The following is a 10,870-nucleotide window of genomic DNA, read 5'->3' on the forward strand; positions in this document are numbered from 1 at the left end:
TGAGGGAGTGGGCCCTTATGCTTGGGGACGAAGTAAGTTACATTAAAAAAAAAAAAAAAAAGAGAAAAAAAAAGGAGATTGAAAAAAAAACAAAAAGAAGAGGAGAGGGAGGAAAAATGCATATCACTGCCTAGATTTCATTAACGAGTTCATTTTGCTTTATTTGTGGTCCCATTAGGTTGAAATTTGGAGGAGAGGTTTGAAACTCAAATAGGTACAATCTAATGGTGGAGATCATATTTTGAGCTCGAGAATATAATTACATTTTTGGTATATTTTCTTTAATTTTCTTTGTTCTTGCTAAGAAAAATTGTATAATCCAAGACTATATACTCTTTATGTATTTGACAACCTCAAGAGATTATTATAGAAAAGATAAGTGTAACTCATTATTTTTTATAATGATTATTTTAAAAAAGACAAATGTAACATATTATTGTTGATAATGGAAGTTTGAACTGAACTAGGTTCCGTAGTTTTTCCCTCCGTATTAGGGGTTTTCCACTTAAAAATTCTTGTATCTGATTTATTTTTCTGTTGTATGAGTTTATTTATTTATTGTTGCTAGTTGATATTGTTTATTTAATTTTGCACAAAGAAATGGTAGAAAAATTATGATGTTTGTTAGAATATTATGAATTCACCATAACAAATAATATATATATCAAAATAATAAAAATAAAAGCAATAAATAATTTTAAAAATAATAAAATATATGGTTATTTATTTTACCTTGATAATTAAAATTTAAATATGTTTCATAAAATTAGAAATACTAATAATTTAATAAATTTTCATGTTATCCCTATTATAATTTAAATTATTAGTATTAAAGATAAATTGATGAAATTTATTTAAAATTTTAATTATTGATATATTTTTTTTTAAAAATTATAATTATTTTAAATTTTAATAATATATAAATTATATATTTATAATGTCATTGATTCGATTGTATTTAATTACCGATTCGATTATTGAGTAATAAATCAATAACTTTTTTAATTTAATGATCATTCTAATTATAAAAGTATTATATCCAACTAAATCCATTAAATTTGAGTCAATATTCAAACCTAACATCATGATAGGAAAAAGAAGAAAATAAAAGTAACATCAAAATCTCTTTCTTATTTTCTATTTCATTAATTAGAGTTACAATTGGGTTATACTTAGACATCTATTTTATTTTTTTCTTTAATATCTTTTTGTTGAGTTATATAAGTAATACTTTTCCAAAATATTTCTCATATAAAAAATGATTTAAAAAAAAATTACGTACAAAATTAAGAGAACACTTTAAAAAAATTAAAAAATGGCTTATATTATTATTGTTTCTCTCAAAATGTTTAGAGAGAAAAACACTTCGATCAAGTCAGATAGAAACACTCTTAAATGGATTTTAAATCTTTAATATCAATTATAACTTGGGATACGTCAATATCTTTTTTTCCTTATACTTTTCTTTCATGTCAATTTCCTCCCAGATGGTGTTTGTTTCTAGATTAAATAGAAAAAAATAAAATATTTTAGTTTTTTTATTAAGTTAAAAGTAACTTATAAATATTAACTAACATAGTTAAACTGAACTTATCGATAATAAATTGACTTTATTTATATTGATTGATATTAACATATAACTTTTAGGTGAATAGAAAAAGTTAAATATTTTAACTTTTTATATTCAGTCAAAAACCAAATATCACCTTGTTTAACTTTTTCTATTCAATTAAAAAATAAAAATCATCTTGAATCAGTCTTTTTTACTCCCACTCAAACTTTTCAAGATTTAAAAAAATACATTGTATTCTATTTGTATCACAAGCACTAAAAGAAAGGGAAATTAAAATTCATAGCAAAGAATCCTTTTTTTCCATTTACCATGAGAAATATGATAAAAAAAAATTAAATATGATACAATTAATAAGAATGTATCTTCAAATTCTTCAGTACTCTATATATTGAGTTAAAAAAAATGAACTTCTAACAAAAAATGAAAAATCTGTTAAATTTCTTTTCCTCAATTCCCTTTTACATCTCTAAATTTTCGACTTGAAATTGTTGTCCTAAAACTCATTTGAAGTTGTTTAAATTTGTGAAATATTTTAATAGAGCATTCTCACATGTTCACTATTTTTCACCCTTCTTAACAACTAAACTGGTGCAAATTGTGAAACATGTGGCTACTATTTTCACAAGGCAATCTTTATTTACAATGCAGTCATCCATGCAAGTTGAAGATTTGAATGAGGAAATGGTATTGTCAAACTCCTCACTGAATTCTTTTATTATTCACTTAATCTATAGTTTATTTTATTTGGTTAAATTGATAAATTATGATGTTAATACGGAGGGACATGCCTTCAACATGGGAATTGGTCACAGGGGGCAAATAAGTTTTTTGAAAATGTAAGTCTAATTATAACATGCAATTTTATTTTATTTTATTTAATACAAAGTATTATTTTATTTTACTTAAATCTAAATAGAAACTAAAACTAAATAATACTTAATAAAGTTAAGTATTAGATTATTTGTTTTATAATATTTTATTTCTATTAAATATTAAAAAGTAAATAAAAATTAACATATTATTTTTTTTTTATTTGGAGAAAACTAAAATATTTGGTTTAATTTTTCTATTCAACTAAAAATTTATAATAAATTGTGAAAAAATAGTAAAACAAATAACCTAAAATTTAAAAGCAAATTACTTTCAGTAAAAAATGAAAAAAAAAAAAAAAAACAAACAAACATCCTTGTAAAATACCTTGTCTGAATGTTCTCAAGCACTTAGCCCTTTGGAAATAAATTTCCATTCAAAATCACAATGCATTTTTCAAATGTAAATTACTATATTGAGTTCCTCGTATCAAGATTAATGAGTAGCTCTATGATTGCAAAAATTACTTAAGAAAATCATATTATTGTGGACCACGAGGGAAATTTTGATAAAAGATTTGTTCTAATGACGGGCATGCATTTAGGTCAGTTTGAGGAGATTATTAAACTGAAGCAACCAGCCACAAGGTTTATTATAAGATTCATGACCATGGAAAAGATGATAAACCCATTTAAATGGTGGAGTTAACAGTTAAAATTAAGAAGAATCCTATTGGAGTTGATGCAGTAGATGATGATGAGAAGATTTAGTTAGCATACAAATCAAATACTCATCACAATCATCATCATGTGGGGCCTAAACTGATGTAGGGGGGAGATAAACTGGAGGATGGTGGGAGATAAAACTGATGAAAACGATTGTTGCCCCACACTCGATGTAGGACCCTGAGAAATAAACTGGAGGATGGGGGGAGATAAACTTTTTGTGTGACCAAATTCGATACTTTAATAAGTCAATATTCAAACCTAACATTATCGTGGAAAAAGCAAGAACAAGCAGAAAAAGAAAAGGTCAATTATCAAGATTCTGTATTGTGTTTTCTATTTCATTCGTTAGGGTTATGACTTGGGTTATACCCTTCACTAAAAAGTAGAATACTTGACCTAAAAACTTTAAAACTTAAAAAGTAGAACATTATCGTGTTCATCTCCAGAGCATATATAACTTAAAAATGCCGGTGTTGTTCAAGACCTAAAAACTACATAAGCAAATGGTTTAAATTTTGTGTGACCAAATTCGACACTTTAAGTCAATATTCAAACCTAACATTATCGTGGAAAAAGCAAGAACAAGCAGAAAAAGAAAAGGTCAATTATCAAGATTCTGTATTGTATTTTTCTATTTCATTCGTCAGGGTTATGACTTGGGTTATACTGGTAGGGATGTGGACCACATGCATGGTTAAAGGTCAGAAATGGTGTCTGATCCTGATTCATCCTTAGATACCCAGAAGAAATTGGGCGGAAAGAAACGGATAGGAGAAGCAAATTCATGGTCATTACCAAATATGCTATTGCTGATCCTCCGCAAAGGTATCACATCACATGTGGGGACAAGCATGCATTCCAGGCATATAACATTGGGCAATTGATGTCTAAAGCGAGTGACTCTCTCTCTCTCTCTCTCTCTCTCTCTCTCTCTCTCTCTCTCTCTCTCTCTCTCTCTCTCTCTCTCTCTCTCTCTCTCTCTCTCTCTCTCTCTCTCTCTCTCTCTCTCTCTCTCTCTCTCTCTCTCTCTCTCTCTCTCTAATTTGGTAGTGATTTTGAAACATGAGTACATAACACAATATATATATATATAAATGTAGTTTTAATTTTCATAAATATTCTTGATAATTATAATTGTATTTTTATTTTTAAAGACAAAAAGGAAAAGAAGGTTTTTTTTCAATGATTTGGTAATAATCTTTTACTGATTTTTATGGTCTATGGATTTACTTGTCTTGATAATACGATGGAGACGACTCATTGGTGGTGTTTGTTTTTTTACTTAATTCTAAATAGAACCTTAATACTTAATAGTGTTAAATATTAGATTGTTTGTTTTTGTAGTATTTTATTTCTATTAAGTATTAAAAAGTAAAAGAAATCAATATATTATTTTTTCTATTTAGAAAAAGCTACATATTTTGGCTTTTTCTATTTAGTAAAAAGTTTACAATAAGTCATGAAAAAGTAAAAAAACAAACAACCTAAATTCTAAAACTAAATTGTTTTCAGTAAAAAGCCAAAAAAACAAACGCCACCTAAGTGTTATACTTAAAAGAGATGTCATGATCTCCCAGCAAATTAATTTGACTCCAAGGTTGAATATGTGATTGCGGGATAATACTTAAAAGAGTTGAATCACTTACTTGGGACAGTTGTTACAACTTCCATAAAACCATTCAAATGGTGGAGTTGTAGTTAAATTAACAAGATTGGAGATGATGATAAGAGGAACTGGTATACAGTCAAATACATGTGGGGCTCATTATACACGCATTAGAGACTTTCAAAATTGTTTTAAAATGTTATAATTTTTTTAAAACGAGCAAACTTTTAATACCCATTACGTCATATTTTTTTAAGCTTATTTTCAAAAACTATTTTTAAGTTAAATAACAAAAAATAATTTTTTTAGTGTCTTATAAAAATAAGGGTGTTTAATAGATTATTTTTTAAAATAAAAAATAAAAAATTTATTGGAATAAGTTGTTTTTTTAATTTATAAAAAAATTGATTTGATTTTATAAAAATATTACAACTTCAATTTATATAATATAAATTAAATTTAATTAAAGTCTTATTTAAAATAAAAATAGCTTTATAACTATAAATAAATCAATAAATAAATAATTTTTAGTAAAACATTTTAGTATATACTAGAAACTTAATAATATTAACATCTTAATTTTGGAGGCTGATGGTGGTGCACGTGGAAAAGGTAGCATGGTTACAAAGGTGGTGTTTGTTTTTTTACTTAATTCTAAATAGAACCTTAATGCTTGATAGTATTAAATATTAGATTGTTTGTTTTTATAGTATTTTATTTCTATTAAGTATTAAAAAGTAAAGAAAATCAATATATTATTTTTTCTATTTAGAAAAAGCTATATATTTTGGTTTTTTCTATTTAGTAAAAAGTTTATAATAAGTCATGAAAAAGTAGAAAAACAAACAATCTAAATTCTGAAAACAAATTGTTTTAAGTAAAAAACTAAAAAAACAAACATCACCTAAATCAGTAGGGACAATGGTGGATGAAAATGAGTAGCAAACTGGGTCTGATGTTGGGCAGATGCATGGCTAATGTCAAAAAGGGCGTGCGATTAATTTTTCCCAGGAGAAAAAATAAAATAAGAGGAGAAAATTCATGATCATGTCAGCAAACATGCTCCCGACGCAATTCATATCACACCGGACTATACATGTCTAAAGCAATTGAGTTTAAACTCTTTTGATCAATTTTGGAGACAACTTTTGTCACTGGAGTTTGGGAAGCATATAGAATGCTAAAGCTGTGTTAAAGATAGCTACAAACATTGTGATAAACTCATTTAAATGGTACAGTTATAGTCAAAGAAAATTGGAGTAATTGATACTCATTTATCTATATGAAACCCCAGAAATGAACCATTATTTTATATAGAAATGGGTCTAATCCCGGCCTCAACACAATGCAAAACACAAGGAGAAGATGAGGTCTTAATTTTAAGACAACCATAAAACACTCAGACAAGGGCAAGGTCTCGGCAGAAAGACTCAATAATCTCATCATCGATAAAAAGTTCTGGCCAGGCTTCAAAGGTGGTTGAAGTGGAGAGCGGGTTGGAGATTTCTTCAGTTAGGGCGATGTTGTTAATTTTCCATTTGATTGGTCATGGAGATGGTTGAAACCATTAATAGTTGTGTTAATTTGTGATCAACCTTATTGAGAAATTTTCTCACTGGAGATGGGGCCCACCAAGAGTTGTAGAAGCAAAGTTCTTGGAAAATATTGCTACAAACATTTGAACTAAACCCTCATTTAAATGGTGGAGGTACCAAAAGGGAAATTTGGAAATTTTGAAATATAAAAGATTTGTTCTAATCAAGGACATGAATTTTGGTCATGATCAGTTTGAGGAGGTAATTAAACTGAAGCAACCCGCAAGGTTTAGGTTTATAATGGGGGCATGTGTAGTGTAGTGTACTATGCTTTCTCTCAATCTTTGCTTTCTCATTAGCAGAAATGAAGTGACAAGTCAAGGTCACCCATTTAATTATGCTGTAATTGTCATGATCTACTAGCAAATTAACCTAACGCCAAGGTTGAATTATCTGACTGCAGGACAATACTTAAAAGAATTGAACCATGACTCACTTAGGACAGTTGTTATAAGTTGCATAAAATCATTCAAATGGTACTGGTGTCAACAGTTAATACACGAGGGGCTGAATCCTTGCTATCTCTATGAAAGCAACCTAGAAATGAACCATTATTTTGTGTAGGAAAGGGACCGAGTACCCCTCAACATAACACAAAACACAGGTTTATTATAAGGTTCATGACCATGGAGAAGATGATAAACCCATTTAAATGTTGGAGTTAACCGTTAAAATTAAGAAAATTGAAGTTGATGCAGTAGATGATGAGAAGATTTAGCATACAAATCAATACTGATCAGCACAATCATCATCTGTGTAGATCAAAAGGGTCTGAGTATCCCTCAACATAACACAAAACACAGGCCTATTGTACGATAGATGACCATGGAGAAGATGATGCTTAATTGGCTGAAAACGTAAAACAATCTATAAAGGTGTGTGAGTGTGGAAGAGAGCTACAAACATGAGAGATCATCGTCATCATCATCATGAGCCCAATACCCACTATCTCTACCAAACCAATCTAGATCCTTGGCCGTTCACGATCAATCCGAGCTCTAAAACTCAAGATTGCATCCGAAACCTAATTTTCTTTTTTGAAATAAACTCTTAAAACCATCAAATAAATGAGATAAATTACCAATTTAAGATTTGATTTTTTAACTCTTTCTACTCCCCATAACTTTGTTATGACATAGGTAATGATTGGAGATACTAGGATAATTAATGATAAAAAATTATCAAGAATCACTAGTATTAGATAATAACCTATCGTATCATTCCTTAAACTAACTCATAAGAACAGGGGAAAAACAAAATTGATAAATTGTAATTTAACCAATAATTAATCTTATTGTTATAACAATTTACCGATTGTAACTATAACCTTAGGTTTTCATGCTTCAAACCACAAGTTCACTTTTTAGCCTCTCATGGGGGTCATGGCACATTCACAATCCAAATAAATGGGTTACCGATTGTAGCCCATACTCTTGTAGTATGGGCTACCCGTAGTGAACCATGAGGTATTGGTATATGTAAAGTAATGTAATACAAATTTTCTTTGTGAAACATATCATATTTTGTTAACTAATAGTTACAAAGTTTAATACAAGATATGTACCTCTTTATAACAGGTTTCCACATTATCTTTTTGCACAAAATCAAGCAGGAATAGACATGGGTTAAAAAGCTTTTTGCACATTATCATTTAACTGTTTAATCAGTCCCAACAGTTAATGTCCTATTGAAGTAATAGACATGGGTTAAAAAGCTTCACATTTTTCCCATGAATGCCACGCTTTCCATTCATTAAACTTATATGCTTTTTTTTCTTTTCATTGTGTGACCCATGTGATAAGCTGAGAAAAATGGATCATCTTATGTCATAATTTTCTCATAGTGTGAAAGGGGTTTTTCTCTTTTCTTTTTAGTTTTGATAAATCAGCTTGGTGTTGAGTATATCTTTTAATTTTATAACAATTTTATAAATAAATAAATTGGTTGAGCATGCATCATCCCTTATGTCATTAGATGAAAATAGGAAGCCACAATGAACAAAATTCTTTACCCTTCTAACTTTGTTTTTATTTCAAAGTGAATTTTGCAAATTAATAAAAATGAAATTAATTTTATTTTCATTTATTAATATGATGAGATCATTTTCTAGAACATGAATTAAAATATTAGATTTTGAATTACTTCTTCTATGCGATCTGGTGATTCACACTTATTCTTATCTCATTCATGATTTACATCTATTTTTAATATTTTATTTGCATTCCTAATATATCAATAACGTAAAACAAGCAATGTTGTAAAAATTAAAAAATCAATTGATATTTTTTATACAAATCTCATTTGCTCAAATTTTTAATTTGATTTTAAGATACACAAGGTTGATTTACTCTATTTCGCGACTTTTGTGGTACTGATCTAAATCGAATAATCTGGGATAAACATTTATATAGATAATGACCTCTTAATCAATTTTTCCATTGACCCATTTTAGAATTATGAAGCTTCTTACGTCTTAATTTCTAATAAGATTTTTCCAAGGAGGGATCTTATCTTGGACACGTTAATTGCATTGTCATAACTTATATATATATATATTTGAATGAGAAAAACTTCATTGTTAAAGTCAAACCAAAAGCTGAGTTAGACGAGCAAGACTTCTAACTCTAATGACCTTGTTAGAGGCTTAGAGCTTGACTAAGAAACCAAGGCACGTGGTTCGTGGGCGTCATTTCTTCTACAAAATCGTGGATATTGTATATATTCACTGCATCGCTGTCTCTTTCAGTTCTTTCTAAAGGGATGTGTAGGTATCGTTGATAAAATTGGACCCATTACTGGAGATTTAATTGGTCACAAGACTTGGTAAAAAAAAATTCCATATAATTAATTAAATTTTATATACCGAGATTTATGGTAGGTGTTGGGAGATAGCAACCCCCATCCCTCAAACTCAAAAGGTTTGAATTAAAATAACATTTCAAACAAAACTTAGATAGTGGGAGATAGCAACCCCCATCCATCCTTCGAACTCAAAGGGTTACATTTCAAACATGTTGAAACTCATTGTTATATACCTTAACTTGGATCTCATCGTTTTATATGCATCGTGGTCCTATTTTTTCATACCGTAATGATGTATATTTGATTAGAAGAGATGATAAAAAGATAATTTTGTGATGAAATATGAATGAGCCCATCAATATTTTAAGGCAAGACCATGTGGGAATGGGTACGTTCACGGGTAAATGAATGCAATGTGTTTAGAAACTCAAAATACGTGGTGCAGGAGACAAGCTCCTAATTAAATATAAAATAAAATATACGTCGGTTAGAAAGGCCATCTGCCTTCTTCTTCCCTTTTTTTTTTTGGGTCTTGTAGTGGGGCTCGTTTTGCCCATTTGGTGGTGGCTTTGATCCACATGCATCAAATGCGGTTTTAATTTTTATGAAGTAATGTTCTTCGTATTGTATTTTTATTTTTTAAAACAAAAGGCAAGAGAATATTTTTTTCACTGATTTTTTAATTATCTTTTATTGATTTTTGATGGCCTATGAATTTACTTGTCTTGATGATAGGATGGAGAAAACTTATCAGTGTTAATACCTTATTTATAAAATCGTTTTAAAAGAATTTTAAAATCAAATAGATTTTTGATACCTTTATTTTTTTATATTTATTTTTTCAAATTATTATAAAAGTAAGGTGATGTTTGTTTTTTGATTGAATAGAAAAAGACAAAATATTTGATTTTTATTATTCAGTTAAAAGTAATTCATTACATAATAAAACTGAACTTATTGATTATAAATTCACTTTACTTATATTGATTAATATCAACAAAGTGGTTTTAGTTGAATAAAAAAAAAATTAAATATTTTAATTTTTTCTATTTAATAAAAAAATAAACACTACCTAAATATATATGGATGAATAAATATCACTTTCAAAATTGTTTTTTAAAGTTTAAGTTAAAAAAATTAATATTAATATGAAATTAAATTTAGGTTCAGTCTTATTAAAAAACTAAGGATAAATAATTTTTTAAATTATGGAATAATTTATTTTTATTCTAGTGAAACTAAAATTCCCTAGGGATGTATATTGATGTTAATTAGGACCATTGTTCTTTGAAGTGGAAGTTGACAATGCTGAATACGGTATGCAGGCTGCACGTCCCCGTCCTCATTTAATGCTCGGGAACCCATTCTCTTCTCCCTCTATCTCTCACTTCCACTCTGCTCTTAATTGGTATATGCCCGTGATTATAGGCCCCATGAAAGCGGGTTTAACCCACTGTCAGAAGTCCAATAAATGCTGCAATAGTAATTTCTGTGCCGCGGAGGCTTAAAGTTAAGGAAACTTGTGATTTGGGTCTCCCATTTGCAAATAATATGGTTTTCTTGGAAAATGCGGCTGTCTTCTTGGATCTCTTCTTTACCTAACACAACCCACCTGTACTCCACACTTCACGGCACCTGCTTTTCGTAGAAGAAGTACAACAGATTCGATAAACCGCACGTCGACATATGTAGTAAGAGGCCACGTGTATTGTTGCCATTATGCCACCTATTATGATTGCGTTTGAAAAGCTCTTCA

The sequence above is a fragment of the Vitis riparia genome, chromosome 16 (genome assembly GCF_004353265.1).
Source record: "Vitis riparia cultivar Riparia Gloire de Montpellier isolate 1030 chromosome 16, EGFV_Vit.rip_1.0, whole genome shotgun sequence".
NCBI classification, from domain to species: domain Eukaryota; kingdom Viridiplantae; phylum Streptophyta; class Magnoliopsida; order Vitales; family Vitaceae; genus Vitis; species Vitis riparia.